The 25,829-nt window shown below is 39.9% G+C and overlaps 1 protein-coding gene across 13 annotated transcripts in view; it reads right to left on the bottom strand.

Annotated features, from left to right (window-relative positions):
• Positions 1-25,829, bottom strand: part of R3HDM1 (R3H domain containing 1) — a 77,138-nt gene that overhangs the window by 48,343 nt on the left and 2,966 nt on the right. For all 13 annotated transcript variants that reach the window (XM_017836325.1, XM_017836327.1, XM_017836332.1 and 10 more), the window contains exon 2: positions 273-481. The gene's annotated coding sequence lies outside the window, so the exon portion shown is untranslated. The remainder of the gene's footprint in view (positions 1-272; positions 482-25,829) is intronic.

Below are 25,829 nucleotides of genomic sequence, written 5' to 3'. Positions count from 1 at the left end.
TAACCATTATCAACAATTATATTTTATAATAATAATCATTTTTAAAACTCTATAAAATATTACTAAATGTTTTAACAGAATCACCTCAAATTTTCCCTAGAAAACAAGAAACACAAATTCTTGTCATTACTCAGCTACAGTGCAAGTAAAACCAAGAATTTCCCATTCCTTCAAAGAAATAAAGAGTAAGATCTGAATGCTTAAAATCATTTATAGGAAACAACTAGCAATCAAAGAATATTGTAGAAAAGTCTTACTATCTGGTTTAGTACCTGATATGTCCTATAGTTTGGGGATTGAGGTCTTCCACGAAGATAAAATAGAATAATCCGAAGTTCCTTTTCACAGTTGTCAACCAGGATGTCAGCTGGAATGAACCATCTGGAATCTGGCAGGAGGAGTCCCATGTCCCTATCCCCAGTGTAGAGTCCTGGACAGAACTATGTGGTCTTGAATCAGCAGGAACATCCCTTTTGAGTGCCTGAAAACCAACAAAGGAAATACATTACACTTTTACTCGGTGTGGGAGGGGAGAGGGAACTCGGTGACACCCAAAAGCTTAAATAGTCATTTTAAGGAAGAAAATAAAAAATCAGAAGCCATAGAAGAAATCAGCTTTTGTCACACCCATTTTACTTGTCCTATCGAGCAGCAGTGACAGTTTTCCTTAGAACTCCAGACATTATAGAGTTAACACTAATCATAATAAACATTTTGCTGGCATTCCTGGTGACACTGTTCCTATAAACAAGCAGGTATCTTCCCAAAGAGGCAGAAATCCACAGCCCAGCGGGTGTGGGGGAATGACAGGCCATGGAAGCTCCCAAATCCCTGTCCGTGTAACAGCAATTTTCTCTTTGTTGCAGTTAATAATCTACATAATCCATATTTTAGTCAACTTGAATTACAGAAGACAGTGTTATTTTACTCAGCAAAATAAATGCCATCGGATGAGGATTTACACAGTTTTACAAAACTGATAATGTTCCATCTTCCCTCTTTTTCACATTTGCTTCTCTGAGAAAGAAGTAACCCCACCACCCCCAAGGCAGCGTTTGAGGTGGAAGGCAAGGGCACACCTCTCGTGGCAAAGCAAAAGTAACTCCAAGGGGGTTTTCCCAGACAATCCAGATGCAGATACTAAGATTTATGAAGAAGCTTAGGTTAACAACCTTCACTGTAAGCAGAACCTGAAGAGAGATGCTGTTTGATTTTATTGCCTGATATATGATTTGTACTATATTTAGATAAGTGTTCAAAAATATTACACACTGAAGACAGAAAAAAAAAATCAAAACTCAAAACATGTAAGTCCAGTTGCAATTATAATATTGGAAAATAAGTGTAATTTAATTCCTACTCCCTACACAAGTCACAAATATAGTAACTGCAATGAACACCTTGAAGTTTTTCCTTTAATCCCATCAAATTCACTAAGGGCTCCTGTCCTTTTGCAACACCATTTTCAAACGGTCTCAGCATCCTCAGTTACTAAAACTCCTGCTGCAAACATATTGCCTGCCTATGTCAATCCAGAAAACTGATGCACATGAAAAATGTCCTTATATTTCCTACACCAACCTAATTGCAAATCAGCTTAGAGCTTGTTCTGGACAGATTTTTCCTTGCAGACAGATTTAAAGCTGCAGATTTGGTGCTATGTAACCTATAGGGAAAGGGAGAGAGCTGAGGAAAAGCTCTATAGTTTCAATTCACACGTAAATATCTAGGTTTTGGGTTCACAGAATGTGGCTATTTTGAGTCAACTGGAATCACCATATGTGCATCCACGAGTAAATGCTTCAGATTAAGAGCAAAACACACTTAATAGAAAAATGAATCTTTGCTTACCTGATTTTTAAAATAATAACAGCCACAGATGCACTGTAATTGATAATGTAACCTTGTGTTTGTGACACACAACTGTGAGTTATAAATACTTGGGTAATAGTCCCTGAAGTTTCCTCTAATCCAGACAATTTTCATAGCTGAGATAATCTGGTTCTAGTTTCTAAAATGGCAGAGATTGGATTAAAAAAGACTTCAGGAATTTTATGTGCTTCAATCTAAGCGGGGGGGCAAATCACAGACCATCCTTATGAATCTCAGCTCTTTCACCTCCCCAGATAGTTGGATGTTAATTTACTGTGTCCTGTGAAGGACAGAAAAAAGGAGAAAAAAAGCAGGAAGGCTCCTTAGGAGCTGCTCTACTCTCTGGGGAGGAAATTGGTTCTAGTCAGCAAAGTGATTGACTGACACCAAATCCCAGCACTGGCCCTAGACCGGACTGCAATACCGACCAACACAAAATCTGCAGATTTTAATAAGAGGGACATGATACCTCTGCCCTAAAATTATCTGAACAGTGAGAGGACTGAGCATTACTTATAATATTAAAAGTTCAAACAGCTCACAACAGATCTTGTGAAAAAAGCCTTTCAATCTTACTATATTTTAGAGGTGATAAAAATAGGCATAGAGAGGAAGTACAAGGACTTGCATGTAAAAGTGGAGGATAATATGTCACACTTAGCTTCTTCACCCTCAGGGCTGCTGTCCCCATCTGAGCACTTAGTGCTGAAATGTATGTTTTTCCTCTTGTTCATCAGATTAGTAACACTATACACCCACCACTCATCTTAAAAGTCCAGTAATTCTCTTTCTGAAAAGTTGTAACCACTTTGTCTGTGCAACTATTCTCCCCATTTCAGAGGGCAAATCGTAATTATGAGCTGTGAGTGAAGTCTAGTACTGCACAGGCACATGCTTGTCAGTCAGCACATCATAAAAAGGTCAGTGCTGTGCTCTTACTGCTTTCTTTTGCACAACCTGTGACAAGACAGAAAAAAAAACCCCTCATCCAGCAAAGCCATTCCTGAGGTTCACGATGGCAGCCTCCTGAATCCTGACACATGGAAAACCACCGGGTCCTTTGTGTCAGGTTCTGACTTGAAAATCATCATATGGAAACCCACTCAATCGACATGTAATGAGTAGAGATATTTCTGGGAACAGGATCTACTCAATCCAATTTCTCTAATAGGTATCAAGAGTTCCATCTCCTTCTTGTGGGCAGTGTAGATGGAGACAGGAAGCTTTGCTCTGCCCATGGTGGAAGAAATCCAGTCTTTTTCTTTTAAAAAGAAGGTAAAAGACAGAAGGTGATTTTTTGTTCTGTGTTAAAGTTATTATTAATATAATTGTTGTAAAAGACCCCAGGAACAGCTGTTAAAATAAATTATATCAAAATAAGGGCAGGAAATTGGATTAGAAGGGTGGGGGACAAAAAAAAAATCAACATTCAACACACAAAGTGGACACACTGTCAGTGGAGAGGTAAAATGAAAAATTATTTCTTAAACAAGCTTCTGTTCACCAATTCCTCAACAGAATTCCTGCACAGGCCTTAAGAGTATCCATGGTTGTGGACAAGATCCACCTTATTTTTACTATGAGTTTACCTCTAACCTGGCAGTCAAAATTTCATGCTGAATTCTCAGTGGTTTGTTGCAAGTCATTCCAAAATCTCCAGGCTGTACCTTGGTTTAACTCCCAACATCTAGTTCCAAGCAAAGCTCCACTTCTCCTCAGAAGCTGCTTTAACTTTATGTGAAAACTCCTCTTTATGCCTGTACATACACCCAGAGGAAGCACAGCAGCAGGTTATTTTCTCTGCTATTTATCACATATTCCATTAAACTCATTATAGGGATAATCCTCCCTAGAGAGAGGAAATATCAGGAAGGGGAAAAAAATGCATAAAAGCAGCTCTGCATTAAACAATTACCATTACTACAAAAAGGCTAGACTAGTAATATCCTCCTCAGAAGCAGCACTATCTACTTAAAGGGAACCTACAAATCCACTTGTTTTTTCGTTTGGGAGACCCAAGTTTTGTCTAAGGCTCATGTTATTTCAAAAAAATCTATTACAGAAGGAGCTGCATGAGAAAAAATGCAAACCAACTCTGGCATAGCAGCTTATGGAGCAACTCCCCCCACGGCTCAAGGGGAGGAACAAACTGATGAACACAACAGCCTGTAGGACAGTCCTGCCTTACCCCTGGAATAATGGTGAGGCAAACTTTCCTGGGATGTGGAAGTGCTTTGTTTTTTTTCTGAGAGAAGTCAGGACATTTCCTAGAAAACCACAACTGTGAAGACTCAAACAAAACACTTGCCACAGCAAGAGCTTTTTCCAGCTGTTTTTCACCTCAAGTATACAAACATGTTTATATGAGCACCATAAACTCAGGGCTCCTGTGATTAGAACAAACACCGACTCTCCCCACCAAACAAAAACACTCATAAAGCTACAGATGTTCCTTTGTTAGGATGAAAGGGGAGAATGTTTACGCCTTAAGCAGAAAGATGTCAATCAAAATTATCTTACCATTACATTAACACAAGCTATGGGTATAACTAAAAGAGAATTACTGCATCCAGCTACTGCTCAGTTCTTGAGGACCACAATCCACACACAGTTCTTGGGAACAACTAACTTTGGCAAGTCAGACACCCAGACCAACAGAGAACTAACTCACCATTATCTGAGAGCCTGTAGATGAGTCCTGAGGCAAAAGATGGACAACATGACCAACACCTATATTTGGAACAGATTAGTTCCTCCTGGGAAACTTTCCTTTGGAGAGAGGTGGGAAAAGGACTGGAGAAAAACTGCCTGAGGTGACAAAGGAGAGGAAAGGAAAAGAAAAAACCAAAACAAATCTCCATCCCAACCCTGAAAATCCTGACTTGGAGAGCAAGGGAGGATTCCAGAGGGAGCAACAACTCTGCTGCCACAAACAGCCCAGGCTGTGCTCACAGATGCTCCAAGAGCCATAAGCCAGGGGCTGAAAACAGAATTTTGCTCTCCCTCTCTCAACCAGTGCTTCTGTGGCCCAGGCTGTTAAAAATCTACCACACAGGATCTATAAAGCGGAGCAGCTGATTTTAAGATTGCCATTCATTTCACAGAAAATTCAAAGCAGATTTGTACAATTATGAGAAATAGAAGCTGGAATTATGCAGAGGCAGCTGTTCCCTTTTTCCAGAGAAGGCAACACCTGTTTTCTGCATGTTATCTTATGTCTAAAGTTTGAGACCCATTAAACGACTCACTAGGAAGCCAGGAGTCCTGGCCTGCCTACTGCACTATGATATTGTGCAGGTCTGGTCTCAATTATACAATTATTAATAACAAATAAATGAGAAATTGATCCACTTTTGAAACATGAATCAAAAAGATTCACTAATGTTGTTTAGATTTATGTACTAGAAAATGCTGTACGAGTGAATCCAGGCTTTATTGATTTAAATACACTTAAATCAGAGATTTATACTTTTCCCAATGCTGCTATTTACCCAGGTTTGGAAGTTCTACATTAATCACTTAACAACTGAATGCTATTTACTGCATTAGCATTGGAAGATACTTCTTATTTGATTCAATTTACCAAGCTACTTAATAATCAGATTTTCAAAGAAGCAGTACAATGATAGATTAGAATAGAAACACATAATGTGCAGTTACTCTACCTCCTTCCAAATTAATTAAGGACTGAATGTATCCTGCTGTCTGTGCAAGTGATGTCCTACTACCAAGTGTAGGCATCATTTAAAAATTAACTGGACAGAAATAGCACCAAATTTAGCAGAAGACATTTGCAGACTTTCTTGAGAAAAATCCCTCCAATTAGGACAGAAAATCCCACAATTGTGAACCCAATAAAAGGCTCTCACAGGACTGCTCTGTAAGGAAGGACAGACTTAAAGTACCAGAACAAACCTGTCAAACACCCATTTCAGCCCTAAGCACACTCTGGTGTGCAGGTTATTATTTGTACAACAATAATGCTGCATATCAGAAAGAAAAAGTGAAACTTGCCCTCGGCCTTGTAGTTCATCACTTAAACACTCCTTTTCTTTACTGACACATTTTCATGTTACAACCTCTGCAATACTTTTAAAGAACAATACAGTGCCCTTCTCTGTCACACCTGGGGCCTAAGACAGAACACTACCACTGTTCATAGGATGGCTGACAGGCTTTTAAAGAGGACACCTTTCCCAGGAATAGGCATGTGAGAAGCCAAGGTGTATTATTAGTAACTAGCCCTCCCCCTCCCTTTATATTTTAAATTCTGAGCAAGAATCTAAGGCTCTGTAATCCTGCCTCACCTTCTCCTGTGAGTTCACTCCTGAATGCAGTAGGAATGCTTAGTTGACAGTGACAAAAAATAACAAGATAATTCCTTCAGGAACGTGGCTGCATAAATGAGAATACGAATTTAACAACCAGCAAGACTAGAGCAGTCTTTTATTCTACATATTGATAGGAAACTGTAGCATTCAAGTACTTATGTAGAGTTTGTCGTAATTTTTTATTCACAAACTCAAAAAAATAAAGCTTGAAATGTACACTGAATAAACTCTGCCACTGCAAAACGCTTCTTCAGAGGAATCTGGTCCTCAGGAGGGTTGGCTATTCCACTCTGCACAAAGCACTGTCACTGCCCTGTGAATTCCCTTCCTGCACTTCAATTTGGACTTTTAGGATATGAACAATCAGAGCCGAGTACATCATAGGAATTAAAGGTTTCCTTGTGGAAAATGAAACAGTCCCCTGGATGTAATTCCTGCTACAACAGAACATGGTAAAGGGGTTATGCTCAGGTGCTTCCAGCTCACTATTAAATCTGGTAGGCTTCAGGTATTCTCCTTTTAACAATTTAGGAAAGGAAAGGATTGGCATTCCAGGATACCCCCTAGAGAAAAAAAATCCCACCACAATCCTTGTTTTCATGTGGGGAGCTACACATGAAGAACAACAGGAGTCCGAGTTCCAAGAAATGCAGGGTTTCTGATGAAATTACAGTCCTAGCATTGAACAATCTGTGGTGGATGGAAACCAACTTGGCTTGCATTTGCATATTGTTATTACAAAGCCCAGCTCTGTGGCCAGGCCACTCTCATTAAGGTAACTACAATAATCTCCAATGGGTTATACACTGTTTAAAGTTGTAGCTCCATTAGGATCTGTTCTCACTTTTTTTTTTTTTTTTTAAGCTTTAGGGAGAGAGGGGGGAAAAAAATAATTTCCGAAACAGACTTTAAAACAGTTCCCTAAACGCAATTTTTTATATAATTGCCTCCTGGAGAGCATCTGCACAGGGCAGATGTACGTTGGCAGACAAAAGCCTGAACACTACTGCAGCATTAACCTTTCACAAATGCCAGCCCTCAGAGAGAGCTGAGCTTTAGGTTAGTGCAAAACACATCTGTTGAGTGGCTCAGCCTCTCCCCTCCAGAGGACGTGCCTGTCCAAAGGCATGAGGGACGAACTATTTCAAAAGCTCATGAAATCCAACATGATGTGTCTTTAGTTCTTGCCAGCACAGTTCTGTTGGCCTGGGAGGCAAAAAATGAATGCCCTCCTCACATGACACTGCTGTAGCAGCAAAAGCTCTGCAGAAACAACTGTGCTGACGAAGACTTTGTTGGCTTGGCTTTCATGATTCAGAGGAACCCGACTGACAGCACAAAAACTCCTCCTGGCTCTTGAGTTTCCACTCTGGGAGCTCTGTGGCTGATCCTCACCCAGCTCTGTGTCCCTGTGCCCACACCAGCACCTCCCACAGCTTCCAGCCATTTCATCTGTCAAGCAACCCCCAAACCTGCCCTTTCTATCCTCATGTTGTTTATATTCCATGCTCACCCATCATCCTTTATCAGCTCCTTTTGTCGTCTTGCATATTTTTTCCCCCCACAATTTTTTCATTTTCAACTCTATATATAGAAAGCTCCCAACAATTCCAGGAAACACACTCTGTAATACCACACAGCACAAAACTCTGCATAAATCACCATATAATCTGTTTCATATTTATGTATCTATCTAATACCTTTAAGTCACAAAGTCAGTCAGGTGAAGGACCCAAAACTGAAGCATCTACCTGTTTTCAAATATCAAATAGTCAGTTGTCCTATTAAAAACAGCTCTTAAAAAGGGGAGAAGAATCAACTGTTAATAGATCATTCCCTGAAGCTTCATTTCTAGTGTTAAGGCCTTAAAATGGAACCAGAGAAGAGTAACAAGATGTTTTTTCTGTGGCAATTGGAAATAAATATTTTGGGAAAAAATAACTGGTTTTCCCTTTTATGAGGTTATTGATGCTTATTAAATGTCAGAGGGTTTATAGTACAATAAAGTATAGCCTGAGCTGCTTTAAAAACAACTAAATAAGAAAGATTAAAAACTTTTTAAATATTACCAAGCTGTAAGCTAACCAAAGGTATCTTCAAGTCTTTTCAGCTCAGCACTGATTAATTTTCCTATATTAGAAACAGGACAGAAGTAATAGTACATAAATATTTTCATTTCAGATACAGTAAAAAATCATCTTGCTACTTAAAACACTTCACAGAAAGCACGACAACCACTACAAGCAGAAAACACATAACATCAAATAAAGTCCATGCAATCTGCGTGTCCTCACGATACAGCAGTAAATTTAAAACCTCAAAATAGTCAAAGATTGATTTTTTCCCCCAGTTATTTTAAGTAAATAAAGTGAAACGTTGCCTGTGACTATTTTCAGTGGATACCCTTCAAAGAGCAGCTTTCTTAAAAAGACACCAATTTCCATTTCATTTAGCAAAGAGCCACCCAGAGCTGCACACAACAGCTAAAATTTTTCTAGGCATAATTCAGGTTTTATTCTTAGAATATGTAAGTTAACATTTTTCCATTGTATTTCCATCAATAACAACAGGGGAAAGTGTCTCTAGAACTGACACACAAATTTCCACAGCGGTAGGAACAGACTCCTGGTGTCACCAGGACAGATTAAAGACTGTGTTCAGGGCCCTAAGATATGCTTTGATAGTGCAGAAACTTGGTAAAAATTAAATGACTAATCTTCATGGAATCAAGTGTCATCATTTTTAACACTCATCAAAAACTAGTTGTTATCTCAACAAAAAGATATTTGCTCCACAACATAAGACAGTCACCAACATCCTGCATAGGAAAAAATAATTTTCATGTAGCCTCCTGTAAATACTGTTGCTGGTTTGATTTGCAACCTATTTTTCAGTTCAAAACTTATCTTTATAAAAAAAAATTAATCTTGCTTGTACTTCCTCAATGGAATGGAGATAACAGCAACACTTGAAAAAAAAAAATTAAGTCTTATTTCCCATTTCAGTTGCCTTGGGAAATCGTCTTGTTTTAGCAGAGATATTCAGAATGGTTTCCCAAGCCCTGTACAAACAGAATACAAAGGAAATAAAAATTAGCAAGAACACCATTATTAAAAGAGAAGATGCAAGAAAAAACCTTTTTCAAGTCAGTGATTAAGGAAAGAAGAGATTTAGGGATGCTAATGACCTCTGTTGGCTGATTAGGCCTAAAATGCCTTCTGTGGGAAACCAAATGTGAGAAACCAAATGCAAACTGCAATTTGCCTACGGACATTTTCTGCTCCTCTCGGCCAGTGTTGGAACACCCCACTGCAGCACCCACAGACCTGCCTGGCACTGGCAACGCTCCACTGTGCCATCCCTGAGGATGTGCTTTCCATCCTCCTTCACCTGGGGCTCTGCCTGTGCCGCTGGAGCCCCATCCCAGGCACTGCGCGGGGACAATGGCAAAGCCACAGCTGGGCACCGCTGTCATTGTCACCCAGAGAGGAACCACGGCTGTCCCTGCACTGCACAGCCACCCAGGGAGTGATGCTGTCACTGTCACTGTCACCCAGGGAGGCACCACGGCTGTCCCTGCACTGCACAGCCACCCAGGGAGTGCCTCCTTAGCGAGTCATAGCCCTCCTGTGCCGGAAAATGGCTGTACAGATTTAATCGCTGCCCCCATTCACAGCCAGACCTCTCTCAAAATGAAAGTTTGTACCACACCCTGAGAAATTCTGCAGTGACACAGAAGTAGGGCAAAAGCATTCACACATTAAAGATATTATTAATTTCCTTCCTAGACAGTTTTACTTCTTCAGTTTGGCATTGTGAACACGACTCAAAAAGCCAGCACAGTCACTTCCCAGCGCCAGCAGACAAATGCCGTTGTCACCAGCACTATGAATGCCATGGTAATTTTCTGGACTGGCACATAACCACCATCAGAACCCAAATAAGGAAGAAAAATGTTTTATAAACAGAGGAGTAGAAAAAAAAACCCTCCAGTTATATGTTAATTATCATATTTCCAAAATCTGTATCCAGACCAGGGGTCTACAACTTTCTTGCTTGTGAGAAACTGCTCTCCCTGCCCCACCTGCAGCATCCCCACAGCCTCAGCAGCACAAGGAGACCCCTTGTTGTGCTTCTCTGAAGGATCCTGCACATCAAGGGAGGCTGGAAGGCAAATGGGGCAGGATTTTTAATCTGGGGGCTCCAAAGAGGGGAGATACAATCTTGGGAGGTTGTCATTCCTCACAAACAGGAATCAGGATCCTATATATTTGACAAGATTAAAAAATTCTTTATATTTTTATATATATATATATACCTATGTATATACACACTCATTTCTGTAATATAACAAACGGAAAACAATAAATCAAAAACAACCATAGGAAGTTTTAGACCTGTCACAGACTGCAGCAGTCTCAATACCAAAATAGATTTTTATAAATATACATAAAAATATCTTTTGGTACTGAGACTGCTGTAGCCTGGAACAGATCTAAATCTTTCTGTTCTTGCCATTCCCCTCTTCTGCCACCTCTGTGCTCCATCTTTAAAGCCTCCACTCTTTGTGCCCACACACAACAGTGGCACACTGACACTCAACACATCTTGGCTGTCATCCTTGACCTTTTCAAAAAGGATCAATCCTTGATCTTTTATGAAAAAAAAAAAAGTACATTTTTTTTCTTTTAGCTGAAGATGGCAGCTCTGGGAATACCAGGTACTTTTCTTGTGCATGGGGAGTTCAGTGTAAGTGCTGGCTGTGCCTGTCCTCTACACCACAGTTCCTCCCTCTCTCAGCACACATGCTCCCCATTCCCGTGTCCCATCCCAAGCCATGGCTTCAGGGATGCAGATGGCAGCTCTTTTGATCGAGATCTGGTCCCACATGTTGCCCCATCCACACACCCAACTATCTCCCCAGGTCTGTAACAGCTCCAAGGAAATACATACAAAAGGCACAGTTCTGGGAGGCCCTTGATATTCTCAGAGAGGTTTCACCTCTTCTCTTTCAGCCGGTCTGCAACGGGAGCATTATTTGTCATGGAAAAGCTTCCTTTAGCAGGATTTTAGGAAAGAAAATTACTCTTATTGTTTTAATCATGCAATGAACACCTATGTGCACAAGCCACTCATTGCAGGGCCTGTACTCTGCTGCCAAAGAGAAGAGTTTCTAATTTCTGGACACGTCACACAGGTGACATTAATATCAGAATAATCTGTTCAGCAGTCCCCTCACACGACACCAGGCAAACGTGTGTGTGTGCGTGTTCTGCCTGTTATAATCAGATTTGTACTCACACACCCCACAGCACCCAGGAGCATCTTTTTAATCACTAAGATCAGCAACAAGATGCAGCTAAACCCAAATAGGAAATAAAGTAGTACCCAGAGAAATAGGGCTGAGCAATGAACTACTGTTATACCCTGTACTGCCCCTTAGAAAAATGTTGTTTATTCTTCTAAAACTCACACATTATAAAGAGTTGGGCTTTTATGAGCTTCTGTAACTCCTGTCCTGGAGACTCATCCTACAGGAGAGAAGAGATTGGTCTGGGTTTACTTTCTCATTAGCAAAACCTTTTTCCCCCCTCCACAAATGTATTGGTCTGCTCTGGCTGATGGATTATAAATGGGAATAGCTCTTGTTACCAGAAATGTTCCAGCATCAGAAATGTACTCTGTAAATGTCCATCTGACGCTGTGGCCTCAGATCTGTGAATGCCTTTATACAAAGATAATGCCAAAAGCAACTGTGTGCAAATGAACATAGAAATAACATGTGTGAAACAGGACAACCATTTGAACTGAATATCGTAATAATAATGCCTTGATGTATCTCTTAAATTATTATTTCATTTTATAATATTATTATATTATTTTAATTATTAGTATGCTTAAGAGCAAAAAAACCTTATATCCCGGAAACAGGAGCTGGAGCACTCAGGGCTGGTTTACAATTGCATGAGCAACCCTGACTTAGTGGATCTTCAACTCAAAACACACATAAGTTGTCTCTGCTATCAAACACACACAGTTACCTTTGCTGAAATACCATCTAACAGAACAGGCATCGTAAGCTCAGCAATAGGTGAGCAAATAAAAAGTTTCGATTCAATTTAAATTTGAAAGCAATAGCACATATCAAACATGCAAGACAGATACTCAAGAGATAAGCAAAAAGCTGTCTAGAGAGCAATCAGATGCTTGCTAAGGGAGGAAGGATTCTAGGCTTGAGGAAAAAAAAAGAAGTGAAGATATGCAATACCACGTCTTCAAAACCATTTTCCTGAAAAACAATCCCCTCTGATACTTGTACTGAAAGCTGCAGCAGGAATAAGTGATCATGGAAATGCTTCTTACCTTCCTTTCTTTTCTTTTTAACTCATAACAAACTTCCACCACTCATTAAGTGGCAAAAGTGCACCATCAATTGTCTCCAAACCAGTATCTGACTCAGAGCAGAGGAGACTGGACTGTCCTAAAGGAAATTCTCTTTAGAACTTGAAAAGGAGTATTGACACAGGGACAGAAATCCAACCTGATAAAAAGCCTGCTCTGTGAGCCAGGGTATATTGGGAAGCAGGTGCTATTGCCCCTGCAATATCCAATCTCTTCAGGCACAAGTAACTCACAGCAAGATTTATGGGCTTGTACATTTTCAGGACAGAAAGGGTAGGACACAAACTCCTGGAAGAGGACACTCACAGCTCACAAACTGAAATGTTCTAACTAACAACAGCCTTTCCTTTCAGAGGGAAAAAGAGATGACAAAGAAAATCAGTTCTTTGAAGATTCATCGAGAACAAGCTGAAAAGCCTCTGGAACCAACCACAAGACATTTAAGAAAAAGTTTAAGACACAAAGAGCTTAAAAAAATACTAGAATGGGATACTTTAACTATTTCTCACAATTCCAAAATGAAGTTTATCTATAAATAGAGCAGCTTTTCTCAGTGATGTGAGAAAGAAAGACACCTAAACAGTGTCTGTCTTATAACAATGTACTACATGAAGCCACCTGCTGACTACACCAAGTTCCATCCACTTGACTGATCAAGATTGGTCTTATCTGAACTGCTCCTAAGTCTTAAACATTTGATTGAAGAGAAATATATTTATCTCTCCCCTTAAAGAAATGATGTAATTCCAGATTGGTCATGAATGCTTATTCTGTATTTAGTTCATATCCACATAAAAATCTCTCAATCCCAAGAAGGCAGAAATGCTCCAGCACTGCAATTTCATTCCTCTGAGCCATAAACTCAGTTTAGACAGTATACAGTGATGAAGCGAAAATAAACAGCTTTCTCTGGTGCTTTTATTTTTGTTCTAAGAAATTAAATATATCCTCACTCTTACCGGTGTAAATGAAACAATTTCACTGCTGCCTAGAAACTAGTCACCATTTAGCCATGGTTACTATAAAGTGTTGTCCAGGTCAAAATACAGTAGAAGCTAAAGCCTGGAACTTAAACAATCCCAAAACACTGACTGTGCAAAGTAGCCTTAAAGACTGAATGCAAATACATTCTGGACAATGGACACCAAATGAACAAGTGTCTGCCTGATGGGTCCATTTGTAGGGCCGGTGGATGATGATTAACTTACTGTTAATTAAAAAGTCTGGACTAACAGTACAAAAGCAAGCTGAAAAATATACTTCTAGGATTCACAGAATTCCAGATTAAGGATCTCTTTACAAGTAGTCATTACAGCAATCTACTAGAAAAATATCAAATGTACCTCTGGGTATAAGTAAACTTCTGGTGTTACCTGGAGTACAGAAATTCTAAATAATTAAAGAGGTGCAAAACATTCTCATGATCAGACTTTGGGAAGGAAAAAAACAACCAACCAAACACTTGGCATCTCTCAAAGTTCATAAAAGCTATTACTAAGAATGTGGAAGGGATGTTTTTGGGACCAGGTAAAGAAGCCAGAAGATACATCCTGTCCAGTTCTTCACCTCTTGAACAAGGCAACTCTAATCTCTTATTTTCTTCAAGGAGTGAAGAAGACTTAAGAGAAAGCACATTCTAGTAGAAAATGATCCTACAGTACTGAAGTAGCCATTCACTTCTTTATTATGGTCCTTACAGTCATGGTCAGTGAAGCAAAAAAACCTCAAACCACCAAACCTTTTCCTTTTCCCCTAGAAAGCACAGTAGAACACATTTTAAAAGGCCTTATTTCTAATTTTCTGAGCACTAGATAATTGTGCTACACAAGAAAGGGAAAAGAAATACCACCAGTAGAAGCTCTGGCCTATCTCCATGGTCTGGAACAAGAACCACTCAGATTACACTCAACCACTGCCTGATTTTTGAGATCTACAGAAACCATTGCTGCTTAATAAATGAAACAAGGTTTTGCTTCTGCAGTCCAAGCAAACAACTGAGGAATGTCTCTTGCTAAACCAGGGAGTGAATATATCACAAAGCAAGACTAAAGATCAGTCACTCTGGTTTGTCAGATGTTTTATCACTGTAATTTCTGTCCTTCCACCCCCAGCTGTTCCTATTACTGAGCATTCTCATTCACTCTTAAACTCACTTCTAAAAACTGAGCATATGACCCTTTCAAGACTGTCACATTTTCTCCACAATCCAACCTACTTCATTATTAACAAAAATAAAAGAAAATGAAGATACTTAAATTTAGTCTCAAGACCATAAATTCATGCAAACCTAAAGAACACAGCATGTCTGGTTCTGCATTCATATCTTGATATTAACTTTTTCCTAAACTGCAGTTTAAATTCAGACCGTTCTAGACATTGTTTTATACAGTGTCATCTAAATGCCAAGCATTAGATAAGCAGAAAATTAAGCTACTGACAGGTTGGAGTTTAAGGTCATCCCCAGTGCCTGAAAGCAGAATGTGCAATATCCTCTCACCCACACAAGGATCATTGTGCTTTGGTTTTTAATGAAAAAGCAACTGTCTGAACACAAAATAACACCCCTGACAAATTTTCTCTGGGCTCCTCCACAGGTGATCCAGTGAGAGGACTGACACAGCGGGCCAGGCACATGCAGGTCCCACCTGCTGAACAGAAAACCTTTAAAACCATTGCATGAGAACCAACACTCAGAACAAACTTGTGTTGTCTACCTGGATATATTTTTCCATTTTTCTCCAAATAATTTTTTTCCCCATAAGCCAAACTTTATGGTCTCCACAAGGGTTAGGATATGCAAATATTGATTCTTTAGAATGTCCTGATTTTGAAGCCATGCTGTCCAACACCCAGGAGCAATTCACATGGAGCTGTCACACCTGGCAGGGGATGGGAATTTTTGGTACAGACACTATCAAGCAACCAAAAAAGCCAAGGTTTTGTCTATTCCAGCAAAAAGTCACAATGACCAGTAGTTCTGTGAACACAAAAAAGAGAATAGAGAACTGTAAGAAACTGTTTATACGAAGCCAGGGTTATTTTCTGCAAAGAGACAGCTGAAGTACAGGTTCCCAAATAATATAAAGTCTACCTCCAAAATAACAAAAACCCAAACAATAATATTTAACTCATGTTTGCAAAATTCTGTGTTTTGGTAGCACAACAAACTGTGTTATCATTCCAAAAATTCTAAACTAGAGCATGGGAACAGCCCTTCAGTGGCAGGTGCCCAAAAGCAAGAAAAGAGAAGAGAAGGGGGCTTTGGGTAGAATCACGATGAGCAATTCAGTTGTAATCCCACATTTTCCCCTTCCTTCAGTTGTTCCTTGTCCTTCCCCACAACTTAACATTTACTATGTCACTAGTTAGCAGTTGCCAGGATTAAACACCCTTCAGATCACTATAAACCCAAAGTAGCCAGTTCTTGAAAATAACAATATTACCCCAGTCATCTGGAAAGCCTGGAATTTGCAGGCACAAAGAAACCCCCTCAGAAATCACAAAACTTCTCATTAATTAATTTCAACACTCAAGTACTTCAGAGGCAAAAGACTAAGGAGCACATTAGTTTAGACCAGGGGAGACGTAAGAGTCTGAACAAATCTGTATGTTCCTAGAGTGAAGTTTGGCTCCAGCTTGTTGATGTACCAGAGGTCTTTATTACTCTCTACAACCCATAATATGAAAATCAACAGGTCAAATAAGACAAGAGTAGCAAATTTTCTCACAGCAGGTTATGTTTTACCTTCCACCCACACAGAAAGGAATGAGAGGAGCCGTAGGGTTGAGTCAAACAAAAGGCAGCACGACCCAGAAGGAGGATCTGAACCACACAGGTCAGAGGGGTAGGGAAAGGGTTGGAGCTTTTCCCCTGCTTCAGGACAACAGAGAGGGTTTGGAAAGCAGGGTATTTTTTAATGTTGTTTTTCGATAAATTTTTCTCTCTTGGAAAAATAAAATCCAGCTTACCAGTTTTACTCCTCTGTTTTGTTCTAAAAGTAAATCTTCTGAGATAAACATGTCCCAGCTAAAGCAAGTGAGTGCTGCAGCTGAGACTTGTGGGAGCTGTGGCACGAGCAGCTTCAAGGACTTTGTTACCTCCTGCCCCAAATTTGTCTCAGGTCAACTTCATAAGCACAAAGGAAGATCTTTTTAAATCCCAAAGTGTTTAAGGTTAAACAAGATCTGACTTTTCATGTAAAGTCAACAGGGGGAAGGAGAAAGGAGGGAGGAGAGACAGAGAGGGGTCCCAAAGAACACCAGGAGTCAACATGTGATTTTGGTTTAGGTTCTTGCATATCTGCACAGCCAAGCATCTCCAATCAGATAATGCAATGGCATCAGCAAACCCTAAAGGGACTTTAAGCAAAATCAGCATCATATTTTATCATCTATGACTAGTTAGAAAAAAAAAAAAAGATAATAATTTTCAATTAATGTTACATAAAAGGAAATCATTATTTTTTAAACAGCCAGGGCTGGGACCTGGAGTCGTCACTGGAGATGCAGCCTGCAATAATCCAGATTGGATAGTGGGCTTTGCTAGACAAACAAAAGCTTTTTCATAGATGCAACACTAATTTTCAGAATGTTGCCAGGGCAACAGCAGACTGTAACAAGAATTTCTGAATAATGAGCAGGTGGCAATATACAAAGATCTTGGACTCCTGACTGAATTATTTATATGTAATCCTGAATGGTGAGATTTAGGAAAGCAATAGCCTTATTCCACCACCACAAATGGAAATACTACTTACCTAGTCTAGAATATTTATTAGAGTTCTAAACATGCACTGCTTTTTATTGTTTTAACATGATATGTAAAGCAAGATCACTGGTCTGAACACAAAGGCTCACACCTCTACCTAAAGAGGCATAAAGTTATTTTGCATAAAATACTGTTACACAATCTAATAAAATAGTTTTTCTAAGCCAAAGCTAAATCTAATTTTCTATCCAGGATTCTCCTTGTACAGATTCAATAGCAATTCCAGAAGGACAGGAACAAATCCTGGCAATTACAAAGTAAGGATCAGACTAACTGAGAAGAACTGGACATGCTTTACCCATCATGCACATCCACAGCAGGGATTTTGCCAGATATAAAATGCTAGGGGAGGATATTTTATAGGGACAGTCAAGAGATAGTCTATTATTGCATTTCAAGAGCAATGGCAGCAAGATGTGGCAAGATTTTTGTTAATTTAAAACTTTTAACTCTGAGAAGTCAATATACTAACTAACATAAATTCCATCACCTGGCTTTCCAACCGAGTCTCTGATCAGCTGATCAGCAATGGTTTGAGTATCTGGACAAGGCCAGCTGGAACATTCTTCTTTTTGACAGAAAATAACTATTTTGCCTTATTCTAGGACTGAACTGTTTCTCTCTGTGAGTTCCCTGAGACACCACAAGATATGAAAAAAACCTGCCCCACCTTCGGGGCTTTTTGTCACAGATCTCTGTTTCAAATACCAACAAAATAGTAAGATTTGCAGTTATTTTAAGCAAAGTTCCCAGTTTTTCAAGATTAACATGGTCTATGTATTGAGATATAAATTCACATGCCACCAGACAATTGTGCACTAATATTTGTAAGTACAAACTACAGAGCTGTTTTACAAACAGCTGACATTACCAATATAAGTTCCCAAAACACAGTGAAAGATGGATAATCTCATTATTTGATATCATTTTGATAACTACTCTTTAATTCTCTATGAAGCCCCACACTAGAAGAGAGACATCAAGGGGCTGGAGCGTGTCCAGAGAAGGGAAGGGTCTGGAGTCCTGTGAGGAGCAGCTGAGGGGGCTCAGCCTGGAGAAAAGGAGGCTCAGGGGGGACCTTTTCACTCTCTACAACTCCCTGACAGAAGGATGTAGAAAGGTGGAAGTCCGGGCTCTGCTCCCAAGTGACAAGCAACAGGACAAGAGGAAATGGCCTCACGGTGCACCAGGGGAGATTTAGGAAAATTTTTCTTCAGGGAAAGGGTTGTGAAACCCTGGCACAGCTGCCCAGGAAAGTTGGTGGAGTCACCATCCCTGGAGGGATTTAAGACATGTAGATGTGGCACCTGGGGACCTGGGTTAGTGGTGGCCTTGGCAGTGCTGGAGGAATGGTTGGACTCCATGATCTCAGAGGTATTTTCCAATCAAAACAATTCCATGATTCTATCTTTTACTACATGCAATTGTTTCATGGATCTGATTTGAGGACAAGCCCTGGAATAAGTTACACGTTAAATTGTCTTGTCACGACGTGTGACAGCTGGACAGATGTGAACACCCCCCAGACAGCCAGACAGAACTGGGTTTAAACTGAAGTTCACCCAGGGAAATCTCACAATAGAAATTTGACATCTGGCCAAGTTTTACCATCAAAGTCTTCCATGTCAGCGAAGCTTCCCAAATCAGGTTATAGCTAAAGCAGTTTTCTGTGGAATCCATAATTGTTCAGTGGAACAGTCTAACTCACAGAGGATTAAAGTATCCAGTTCTTACAGTTGGTCTTCCTGCATTGTTTATAAATGAGCTTCTGTCCTCTGCAGCAGCTTCAGTCTAAACAGGTTTAACACCCAGCGCTGAGCAGTTCCCTGCATTGCAGCTGAATCCTGTAAATTCCTTTGTTCCTCCCTCTGGTCAGAGGGAGGTAAGAAGACAATCTACCTCACTCACAGGATGGCTTCATGGAACAGCTGTTTAACCAGGATCCTATAGCTCAGAACTGGAGATCCTGGCAACAAGGCAAACCAGAGCAAAAGGAGCATCCTTTTGAACACTTCTGAAAGCACGTGATCATCAGCAGAACAGCAGCTTCACTGCCTGGAACAAGGCACAAGGGACACTGGGAGCTGATTCCTCCTTTCCCCAACTAAAAAAACCTCACAGCATCACTTTGGTGCTCACACCCTGTAAAGATACTTCACCTTCTTAAGCAGCAGAGGGGTCAGTCAAGGAAGCAATGCCAACATTCACACCAAGTACCAACCTTTTGTGAGGGTATAATCACTGACAAAAGAGGCTCTGCATTTAAGAAACTTACCCAAATCAAATGCTGTCTCTCTCTTTGGAGGGGAGAGGAGAAGGAAAACTACACTTAATGAAGAATTTAATTAAAAAAAAAAGTATAAACACAGGACAAATACTGCCACCAGGAAGCTTATATTCTGAAGCATCTCTGTAACTCAGTGTTCAGATGAGAAACTAGTGCAGTGCCTTAGAACTTACTGGATTTGTTTGAAAAGTTTCTGGAAAACTACTTTATGGACAAGTATAAAGGCATGAGGGAAATTAAAAATAAGCACCATTGTTTTCTTCAAAAATACCTCAAAGATTGTAAAGCCATTGCAAATTTGACAGGAGAAAAAAACCCCACCTTTAAAATACACCTACCAAATGCTCCATTCCCCAGCTGAGCGCACCCAGCTCTGGGGGCACGAAGGTTTTGAGAGCTTGAAAGAACAGGAAAGAAAAACCTTTCTGAAAATCAGATTTTTCACATTTGAAGGGTGTTCATTTACAACCTGTATTAAGTTTTGCCCAACATATCCTGGAAGTGTGAGCAGAGCAGAAGGCCAGTGCCGCAGTCATTCCCTGTGGTACCAAATGTGGGATAAGGAAAGGGGATGGTTTGAAGAGACAGCAAGTTTTAACTCTCTTCTACCACTGAACAAGTGGATCCTTAGGAGTATTATTCATGTAGTCAGAATATTCAAGCAAAGGCTTATTAATAATTAATGAAATATCCATTAATAAGTATTAGAATCCTGCACTTCTCTGAGCAGAAGGCTTTACTTTACAGGCAATTCAGGACAGGGACTTTGACATAGTCTTAGGCCACAACAATCCAGGGATTGAAGATAATCAGGCTGTCCTTGATGTTTCATTTCCTTATACAGACATACAATATAGTTATATTAATATATATTAAAATAAGTTGCTGAATGTTAAGTAGGATTTAACAATGTTATGTGCGTAAGGAATCGTCTCTAAAATAACCACGGAACTTCCCTCACCAAGACACAGGGAGAAGAGGCTGGAAAGGAATGAAAGCCCTCTAAAAGGAATAACCACAAATTCAGCTAGAAGAATAAATGCAGAGGAAGGGGGGGAAAATCCCAACCAAACAACAACTGACAAACAAACAAACCCGAAAATAAACCCCACCCCAAAATACACTGATCAACCACAAGGTAAGCCCTGGAAATCAGAAACAAAAGTTACCACTCCGAGTCAGAATGTGCTAAGAAAAAGTTCATTATCCATAGAAACAGAAAAAGTACACAGGAAAACCACTATAGTACAACTGAAAATGAATCTGAAAGAGTGCATTCAAAGGAAAAATAAGAATCACAAAGTAAGTGCTGAAGACACCATACCCACTAACTGCAGAAAATTAGAAATCTCTCATCAGATCAGAAACCCCAAAGTAGAGATTTTTTTTTCCAACAGTACAAAATGCATGATGGATCATTTGAAGTTAGAATGAAAAGCACAGAACTAAATATATGGAAAAAAATAACTGTATGCCTGACTTCTGAACGAATTTTAAAGGAAAGGATGAATCAAAAGGCACCAAAGTCAATGGAAAATGACAGAAAAACATGTGTAGCAGGGATTGTGCCAAACTGCTCTACTTAACAAAGCAATAGTTCCTAGAAAAAAATAAATGGAGTAGGCCTAATCTATTTGAATTATAGGTAGCATTACACAGGAAATGGATAAAGTAGATGGAGGTTAACAAAATGGAGATTAACAAACTTTAAATTTTAAAGATGTAACTGCCATTCCATTTATTCTCAGAAAAGCTACAGAAGTATAAATGCCATTCTAATAAAGCCCTGGTGAGACCTTATATGGAAGATGGCATTTGCACTAGTACAAACTTGCATGGAAAAACATCATTTCTTGTGGCTGTAGCAGATAACAGATGGGTAGAAGAGCTACTTAATCTAGAGGAAAATGTTGCTGCAAAACCATGTGTCTCTAAGTTTTCCACAGTCAGCCAGGCTGAAGGCCAGTAGATATCACAGAACCAGATTTTACAACTGCTGTTCAGCAGGAAAGAAGATAGCTGGCAATTTAATTAACATTAAGATGGAGCATGACACAGTTATAAAAGCATGATTTCCTGTAACAAGAGGGGACTGAACTAAATGACCCACAGAGTCTCTCCTTTCAGCCTTCAGGCACATCCATGCAGGGCACAGTGCATTCAGTTGCATCCTTGTCCACAAGCATTCCATTATTTTACTGATAATTACTGCTATTTAGTACCAAGGTACCTGGATGGCCCAGAGTCAGCGGTAACCAACTGAAAATCCTTTTGTTCAATCAGCCTGTTACAAAGCCTTCTCAGCATCAGCAAGAATTTTGTCTTAGAATCAAAAGAAACTGGAGTGAATCCACTTACCTGTACTTTATTTCCAAAAATTTCAAAGAATAATTTAAAACCGATTTTATGTCCTCCTACATTTTATATGGGAGTCTCTCTTATCAGACATATGTGAGAATCCATCTTCCTTATGGAAGTCATGCCTACACTTAACCTATATGTAGTCCACAGGCACTCTGAGTCCAAAAGTCTTAGAATCACTGCCATTAGAACATGTAACTGCAGCATATGTAGACATGACTAAAATATGGATCCAGAGAACAACAACTGCTGCTGCAAACACCAGAGTCCCAAGGTTAATAAGTTAAGAGCAGCATTACAGCTGAAAGCCTGGTAACGTCACACACGGGGACTTTCTGACTTGTCCTATCACGAGCCACTCGGTTCATCAGATACAGACACCCAGCCAGGGCAGGAATGATCTGCAGGACACTCTGCTGCCTTTCTGGAGCAGGGAGACACAAAATAACTAAGAATCCATCAGATCCACTCTGATCTCAGTCAACATTGTCACCACTGACCTCAAACATGGTTGAATTCACACATTGTCTGACCAGAGCTGAAAAATCTTGTCAAGGTCTCCCATCCCCAATCATTCCATGTGTTAAAAATGGACTAAACTGTTTCCTGCTTAAAATTAGCCTATTTTTCATTGCATACTGAAAAACAGGATTAAAAATTAACATTAAAGAAACAAACAGATAAACAAAAAACAAAACTCAAAGAATACCTACACATTTACATTTCTTGATCTTTATGGAACACAGAAATTTTAAGCCTTCGCACTGCTATGACCAAGGAAGACACACAAATCCTGTTTTAACACTGGCCAGATAAAAAGCTGATTGTGTTCTGAGCTGGGACAGCTTCCACTACTGTTTGGATATGCAAGTCTTAATAAGAACTCCCGCTCTTTGTGCTTTTCCAATCAAACTTTGCAGTGTCAGTAAACACAAAGTTGAGGAGCTGCTATGGGATGTCATCACACCAGTGATGGACAGCCAACTGCTGGAATATCAGACACTGCAATAACTGCATTAGCCCAGTAACATCACTTATTCTTTTCATACCACTGTCCTAAGAATTCAGTCTAATGGTACCATTTGGAGCTCAGACATCTTCCTCAAAACACGGTATTGCTTATTACCCTGGATGAAGGCTCTTCTGTATTTAAATCATTACTAGATAAGCTCAGTGTGGACTCAGTTGCTTTTCCCAGCAGGAAGGATGCCCACATAAATACAGGTGTTCCTCTCCAGAAACCAATATTCAAAGTCAGAGGGAAACAAAACACTACCACACAAAGTATTAGGATGAAAATCATAACATTCTTATAAATTAACACAACGGTTTGTGTGAAAGATTCATATCCCACCTGTTAGAGCACAAGTCTAGGCAGAAGGCATTCCTATGGCAGCTTCCATAAAGTAACTGAATGGCTTTCTAGTCCTGGACATACCACAAGGATGACACCTCAACCAACACTGGCACTAGTTTGTGGTACAACTACAAGCCCTGGAAAGAGTAGTTTATTTTTCCATGATAATAATGTGCAACCAAACACACCTAGAATCCATCTGAGAGATTACTGCCATGAAAATACACTAAGGATCACTTTGATGTGCTTAAAACTTAAGAAACCACAACATCCAAACTAGGAGACTAATAATTTGTAATCTTCATTTTGAGTAAAAATCAAGGACTTGTTACAGTCAATTCTAACAGTAAAACTACTGTGAGCAGATACACAGTATCCAGTTGTCACTAACACAAGAAAATCTATCGGTTTCCCTTGGCTTTCCCTTGGAAAGCCATTAGGCAAAAGTTTTTGTTCAGGTATAGTCTGACTTCCCCAGTGGACAAAGATAAGGATCCATCAACTCAAAAAGGCAAGCCAGGTCTTATTTTGAGTCACAGTACTGACCTTGTGTGTAGCTTTGCTAATCAATGGAGCTACTTCTGAGGGAAGACACAAACTGGCGAGGGTTTGGTTCTTGCTCAAAGTTATGGAATGGATTATAAAAGAAAGGGAGGAAAAGAATCTAATCCTTGCAGCAAATTTTATTCTTCAAAGAGCTACAGAGCACATTGAACCTGAAATGTAGCTCTTCACCCAAAAGATTGAGAGATTAACAATGCTTTAAAGGAAAAAGGCTTTTTTCTGTAGCTGCTGTTGAAATGTTCCAAATCCCGCTGTGATAACACAGACAAGAATTCCCCACAAACTGATTTACTCATTTTGCTACTGCAGCATTTGGGTACAAAACCTGAATTTGTGACCAAAGCCTAAGTTATAAGGGCCAGCAATTTTCCAATGCCTCTCAGAACTGCTACAGTATCTTCACAAGAACATCCAGAATTCTTCTGAGCTCGCTTAGAACATGAAAACAGATGGAAATCTGCTCACAGATCCAGCATTGGTCAATGGTGCAACTGCTTCCGAATACTCACCACCAGCAGGAGGCTTTTGTGCCCAAAGCTTTGCCATGGGGGAAGCACTGGGAGCACACTCCCCAATCTGCTGTTGGCAGGAACACTCCAACTGGTTTGAACTTCACTCCCCAGCTGCACAACCAACAGCCTCTTCCAGATTCAGCTGTGCTAAAGAAGTCACTGATCTCACTTCCAGTCACCATCTCCTCCATCTGCCAGTTAAAACTGCTCCTCCAAGTCTCCCAAATACATGTTTCAATTTGACAGACTAAGAGACCTACATCTTACACAGCTTAAAAGTTGGGAAATTCGTCCCAATAACAGCTCATTTAACAGAGGAGAGGAGGTGACAAAGGGCATGAACAAAAAGCCAAGGCTGTGACACCACCATGGCCTCTTTCACAAGGACAGGTATTTGCCAGGAGTGCATCTGTTTATGTCCTGCTTCAGAGTAATGTAAAGAAAAATGCTTTAGTTGGACACCTACAGAGAGCTGTCACACCTCAGCCCTTGTAATGAAAAACACAAAACTCAGCACCAGACCTTTGCTAAACCAAATCCAACAACACCTTCTGCATTTACACCTTTTAGAGGTTATTTTTTGACCCAGGAAGGCAAGTTATCCAAAACTATGCTTTCAAAATGAAGGAACAACTATGCTGTGCTGTTTAGCCATAGTTTTAATGATATTTGGGACACTTGCCCTGACAAGCTTCAGCCTTCAGACCATTTTATCCACTACGGGACAAAGAGTTTTCACACATTGCAGCGCAAACTGGATAACAAACCTGGGGAGGGGGCAGAGGAGAGAGATGAGCGTTAAACAAAGGACAGAATTCCATTTTATACACAAATTTGAGTTACAAATTAAAGAATAAAAAGAATTGATGTTGGGAAGGAGAGAAATAACGGCAACTTAGCAGTAGATGAAAAAAGAGAGATGAACAATGTAGCATGTTTAAGGAGAAATCAGTGGCTGCTAAGAAATAATAGCCCTATGAGATAATGGCCCATTCCCTTCCAGAGATCCTAGATAAAGAGTAGAAAAGAAACCCTGGAATAAGCATTCCCCAGCCATTCCACTTTGCTACAGCAGTCTGGATAGGAACATACAATAATCAAATTTAATATTCTTGGAAATTTAATTCTATATATTGGAGAAGAGTGCATATCATAAAACGACACGTTGACAGGATTCTCATAATACATACACTGAACTGCAGGAGACTCATTTATGCACAAGAGTAGCAGTGCAGGCTGTTCTGTAATTAAGGCTGCTGCACTTCCATAAATCTGGTTTCAGACATTCTTTCCTCTAAAGCACTCCTTCAAAAAGTTACGAAATCAAAATGAGATTATAGGCAGGCCGAAAGTGACGTTTTCCCAACAGTAGTCA

Source organism: Lepidothrix coronata, unplaced genomic scaffold, assembly GCF_001604755.1.
Source record: "Lepidothrix coronata isolate B3197 unplaced genomic scaffold, Lepidothrix_coronata-1.0 Scaffold275, whole genome shotgun sequence".
In the NCBI taxonomy this organism is placed as follows: Eukaryota; Metazoa; Chordata; class Aves; order Passeriformes; family Pipridae; genus Lepidothrix; species Lepidothrix coronata.
This window is presented reverse-complemented; position numbering and strand designations above follow the sequence as displayed.